The 5818-nt window shown below is 50.1% G+C and overlaps 1 pseudogene; it reads right to left on the reverse strand.

The window, feature by feature from the left end:
• Nucleotides 1–5353: 5353 nt before the first annotated feature.
• LOC143964669 (U2 spliceosomal RNA) lies at nucleotides 5354–5458 on the reverse strand (annotated as a pseudogene).
• Nucleotides 5459–5818: the final 360 nt, after the last annotated feature.

A 5818-nucleotide genomic window follows, 5' to 3' on the forward strand; every position in this document is an offset into this window, starting at 1 on the left:
TTACCTTAATACAATTGCTGGTGTTCTCATACTAATACAGGCAGGGAGCTGCAGTATTTTATTTTAGTGTCCTTTGCACAGTGTGCACCTAAAGTTTACCTGAATACCATTGCCAGTGTTCTCATACTAATAATACTACAGACGGGCAGATTCTGCTAGCTGCAGTATAATCGGTATATATATACTGTAGGTCCCAGCTTTGTGCAGGGTGGCTTTGTCTGGAAGGCCAATAAGGAGAGGCAGACAGTCACGAGCCAATAAAAGAGGGCTGGTCGTGGACATGGTGCATCCTCATTAGCACGTGGCCGTGGGACACACTTGTCCTTTTTTTTTTTGGAAGCTGCCCATGTTGAGCTGCAACATACCGAAGACTTGGTAGAGTGGATGACCAAGCCGTCCTCATCCTCTTCATCCTCTCTCACCCAGGCTCAGGGTACTTTGTCTGGCAAAGCAGCTGCCAACGTGGCCTCTTCCCTCGGCTCAATGGCATCAGTCACTCCTTCCCTAGCCCCACCATGTCCTCCTGAGGAGTCCTCCGAGCTGTTTGACCACAGTGTTGGGTACATGCTCCAGGAAGATGCCCAGTGTTTTGAAGGCTCTGATGATGGTACCCAGCTAGAGGAAGGCAATAACATGAGCCCAGAGAGAGGGGGTGCCCAAGAAGGACTGCAATCTGGCAGGCATGTTCCAGATGAAGCATACAGCCAGGTTTCCTCCAGTGATGAGGAGGGAGGGGATGATGACATCACTGAATCCACATGGGTGCCTGAGAGGAGGAGGAGGAGGCACATCTCCAACGAGGCAGGTTGCCTCCAGGGGCCAGCTTAAGGGCAGCACGATGACTGCATCACACCTCAGAGCTCCGCATGTGCAGGGTGCTGCTGTCTCTGCACGTTATTCCGAAAGTTCTTTGGTGTGGGTCTTTTTCGAGATGAGAGCATCAGATCGCACCTCTGATATTTGCAACATATGTCTTGCGTTGCCAAAACATCAGCCGCTTGGGCACCACATGCTTGACCAGACATATGTTGACCTGTCAAGCAGTTAGTTGGCAAGCGTACCTAAAAGACCAACACCGAAGAACAAAGCGTACCTCTCCTTGCTCCTCATCAGCTGGAATATCCAACCCCACTATACGTTCAGTCCTCTCTAAAACCTGCACTGAGAGGAATGAAGGTGTAGAATTAGGTGTGTCACAGTCAAGTACTTGCAATCTGCTATGGGTACAGTGACGTCTGGTTGTACCTGGCAAATTTTCCTGCCCCAACTGCTGCACCACTGAAAGAAGTTCACTCCCAGCTATCCACATGCCCAGTGGTTGCCTCGTTGGACAGGGCGGTCAGTGGTAAGGTGCATATTACAGCTGAATCATAGTCCAGCAGGCATGGACAGGGACATTACCTATCTTTCACGGCGCATTGGGTGACTCTGCTGGCAGCTGGGAAGGATGCAGGACAAGGTGCAGTAGTGTTGGAGGTTGATCCGCCACCACACCTCCAAAATGCTACTACTGGTGATTCTGACACACCTCTCTCCTCCACCCCCTCCTCTTCTTCTTTCTCCATGGCCTCTTCCTGTGCTTTGTCCTTGGAACCAGCGGTGCTCCATAGGCATTCAAGGACCTACGCAAGTATTAAGGCAAAAATATGCCATGTGGTGCTTGCGCTGGTGTGCTTGGGGGGCAGGAGCCACACTGGGGCAGAGATTCTGTCAGCTCTGCAGGGGCAGGCTGAGAGGTGGTTGAAGCCATGCCAGCTTAAGCCAGGAATTGTGGTTTGCGACAATGGCACCAACTTCCTCTCCATCCTCCGACAGGGCCAACTGACCCATGTGCCCTATGTGGCTCACGTCCTTAACTTGGTGGTGCAGTGGTTCTTGGGCAGGTACCCGAGCTTACAGGATGTCCTGAGGCAGGCCAGGAAAGTCTGTGTGTATTTCCGCCGGTCATATAATGCCAGTGCTTGGCTGGCTGACCTCCAAAAGAAATTTAACCTGCCCAAGAACCACATAATCTGTGACATGCCCACCAGGTGGAACTTAACATTGGCCATGCTGCAGCGGCTGCACACGCAGCAGAGGGCCATCAATGAGTACCTGTGTGACTATGGCACCAGGACAGGGTCAGGGGAACTTGTTTTTTTCCCGTTGCCAGTCGGTCATGATCAGGGATGCATGCACTGGTTTTGGTATCCATCAATTGACCGTAGCAAAATAAGGCCCTATCCGTCCAAAAGTGAGACATCTGCAAAGTCAAGCTGTCTGGGAAATTGGGTGTAAATAGAAAAGGGGTGACCAGGGAGGCAGTGGTGGTGAGCGGGTATGACGATTTAGCACACCACCATAGCTTTCGTAGAAGCGCCATTGGTTCCAATAGCTGTAACCCATCAGGCAGGGTATCCAAGCTCCACAACATGGAATTTGGGTGGATGGGGGCCAACCACAGCTTCTCAATTTGTGTCCATCGGTTGTAAGCATGAAGCATACGCCAAGAAGCTCCAGGGTGTAACTGAGCTGCTAGATAATACTTGACTATGTTGGGGAACGCAAGGCAGCCCTGGTCGCGTGGAGCATGCAAGACTGATCTAGCAATCCGATACCTCTTATAATTCCAGAAAAAGTTTATTAGGTCGCCCTGAAGATTCTTAAAGTACATGGCTGGGATGAGGATGAGGATGAGGATGAGCAGTGTCTCAAAGAGGTATAGGAGTCTAGGTTAAATCATCATCTTTATGGTCGCAAGGCAGCCAAAAAGAGATAAAGTTAAAGATTTCTGCTTGACCAGGGCAGTCCTAATGGAGGTGTATAGTTGGGGGAAGTTGGCCTTATAGAGAGTGTCGTATGTGGGTGTGAGGTGGACCCTGAGGTATTTTAAGGAAGAAGTCTTCCACAAGTAAATGAATGATTGTGAAAGGGCGGACAGAGTATGGTGGGGTATATTAAGGGGGGAGGGCTTCCGTCTTCAAATATTTAATTCTGTATTCTGAGAGGGTGCTGTGTCGAGCTAGCTCTATGTGTAGATTCGGGAGGGAGACATGGGGTTGAGTGAGGGTAAGCAGAACATTGTCCACAAACAGGGATATCTTAACCACTTGCTTACTGGGCACTTAAACCCCCCTCAGTCCCAGACCAATTTTCAGCTTTCAGCGCTGATGCACTTTGAATGACAATTGCGCGGTCATACAACACTGTACCCAAATGAAATTTTTATCATTTTTTTCCCACAAATAGAGCTTTCTTTTGGTGGTATTTAGTTACAGCTCGGAGTTTTATTTTTTGCTAAACAAACAAAAAAAGATGCAAAAAAATAATAATCATGTTTTAATAGTTTGTTATAAAATTTTGCAAACGGGTCATTTTTCTCCTTCATTGAAGTGCGCTGATTAGGCGGCACTGATAGGCTGCATTGGTGGGCACTGATGGGCTGCATTGGTGGGCACTGATAGGCTGCATTGGTGGGCACTGATAGGCTGCCCTGGTGGGCACTGATAGGCATAGTTAAGGCGGCACTAATAGGCACAGATAAGGAGGCACCGATGGGCACAGATAAGGCGGCACTGATGGGCAAAGATGGGCACAGATAAGATGGCACGGATGGGTAGCATGGATGGGTGGCACGGATGGGCACTGATAGGTACCACTGATAGATGGGACTGATGGGCACTGATAGGTGGCACTGATAGGTGGCTCTGATAGGTGGCACTGCTGGGCACTGATGGGCGGCACTGCTGGGCACTGATTGGCGGCACTGCTGGGCACTGATGGGCGGCACTGGGGTGCAGCACCTTTGAGGCAGATTGTGGGCACTGTGGGTGGCACTGTTGGTGGCACTGCTGGATGGCACTGTGGGTGGCACTGTGGGTGGCACTGTGGGCACTATGGGCACTGCTGGGTGGCACTGATGGGGGGCACTTACTTTTATTCAGGATGGCACTGCGGTGGGCAGGTGGGCACTGGCAGGGGGCAGGTGGTCGCTTGTACTGCTGGCCGTGATCGGGACTGATGTCCCGATCACGGCCGCCGGTGATCACCTTTTTTTTTTTCTCCTCGCGCTGTTAGCGCGAGGAGGAATAATAGCCGATTACCGGCTCCGTTCTATCACATGATCAGCTGTCATTGGCTGACAGCTGATCACGTGATAAGGGGTCGGGATCGACCCCTTGCACGGATCGGTGATCAGGCGAGTCTCATGGACTCGCCGATCACAGAGCGCGCCGCGCGCGCCCCTCAGGGGGCGCGCAGGCCGCTCGTACACGGGACGACGTCAATAGACGTAGTCCCGGAAAAGTAGATCCGCGCTAATGCCGTCATTTGGCAATAGCGCGGATCTCAAGTGGTTAAAGTCCCTAATGTGGACAAGGATGCCATGGATGTTTGGGTTCTTTCTAATATGGGCTGCTAAGGGCTGAATACATAAGGCGTATAGGAGAGGGGAAAGCGAGCAGCCTTGTCGGTTCCCGTTACTAATTGGAAAAGTGGGAGAGGAGGCGAACTGGGTTCGAACTAGGGTGAGTATAGGTGAGCAATGGCTCGAAGAAATGGGACTTTAATACCGACACTGTGGAGTTTGGGAACAGGAAAGGCCAGCTCAGCCTATCAAAGGCTTTTTCTGCATCTAAACTAAGAAGCAGTGCCTCTGACCTATTCCTGTTTGCAACTTCTATGACATCAATGATTTTTTCGAGTGTTATCCCCTGCCTGGCAAGGATCCACACCCTACTAATCACACTGTGACAAACGTGCAACATCAAACAAAAAAAATACAAAAAAGTGATGAACACAGGGGTAAAAAATAAGAAAGTGGGGAGAAGGAAGTGCGAGAAGTGAAAGAGTGACCATTGTGCAACACATTGGCCAGGCCCTTCAGCCAGGAATAAAAATTTCCCCTGGTCCTAGCCAAAAGGCTCAGCCCTAGAGGCAGGTGTGAAAAAAAAGTGTGTATGGTGAAGTGACCATGGTGCCATAAATCAGAGTGACCCTCACTCACAGTGATTATATGGCACCCCTGAACTGCCACTTCAGGGGCACATTCACCACAGGCTTTCCGTCATAACCCTGACCAACAACCCAGACCAGCGCAGTCCCCACACCACACAGGAAGGCTTGAAGTTCTGGTAGCCTAGGGAGAGCCCTGGATGAAGACTCAACCATCGCTTCCATCCCTCCTACCTAATTCCATTCAGGAGATACTAACTACCCCCCCTTGAAGGAGGAGCCGGCACCCATCCTCACCAGGAGCACCCTTCCAGATGGTTCAGACGCAACCAGTGATCGGCCCCCAGTAATCTGTCAAGCAGCTCGACATAATCCCTGCTGAAACTGCACTTCCAGGCACAATTACAGCCACAATTACACCATTGGATTTTCTAGCCCTCCCCTATGGGAGCAGCACATCGCCTCCTCTGGTAACTGATAAGAACAGATACTACACTTGATCTTAGCCAAAAGGCCAAGAATCACCACTTTCACACTCGATTTTACTCCTGTCCAATATTTGCTACACCATACTTTCCTCCCAAAATCCAAAGACCATAAGTCATTGACTCTTTCTTTACTCAGTAAATGTTGCAAGATGATGTATCCCATCTAATTGGGGCACTACTACCTCCATGACATTAGCAGATTATCCGGGTCCGCCATACAGCTGAAATGGAAGAACTGAACTCTAAATTTACCCGCACATGGACATGTTGGCTCCACTTTCAAGAAACTTTGAATGCAGTAGCACCACAAACTGTGCTGGGACAGTTGGCTGATGCCTGACCTCAATAATAAACTAGAGATGTATATGAGTAAATTAACCCAACACCTGCAAATGTTG

The sequence above is a fragment of the Lithobates pipiens genome, unplaced genomic scaffold, assembly GCF_037356315.1.
Source record: "Lithobates pipiens isolate NorthernLeopardFrog02 unplaced genomic scaffold, aLitPip1_a1.2 Scaffold_8, whole genome shotgun sequence".
NCBI lineage: Eukaryota > Metazoa > Chordata > Amphibia > Anura > Ranidae > Lithobates > Lithobates pipiens.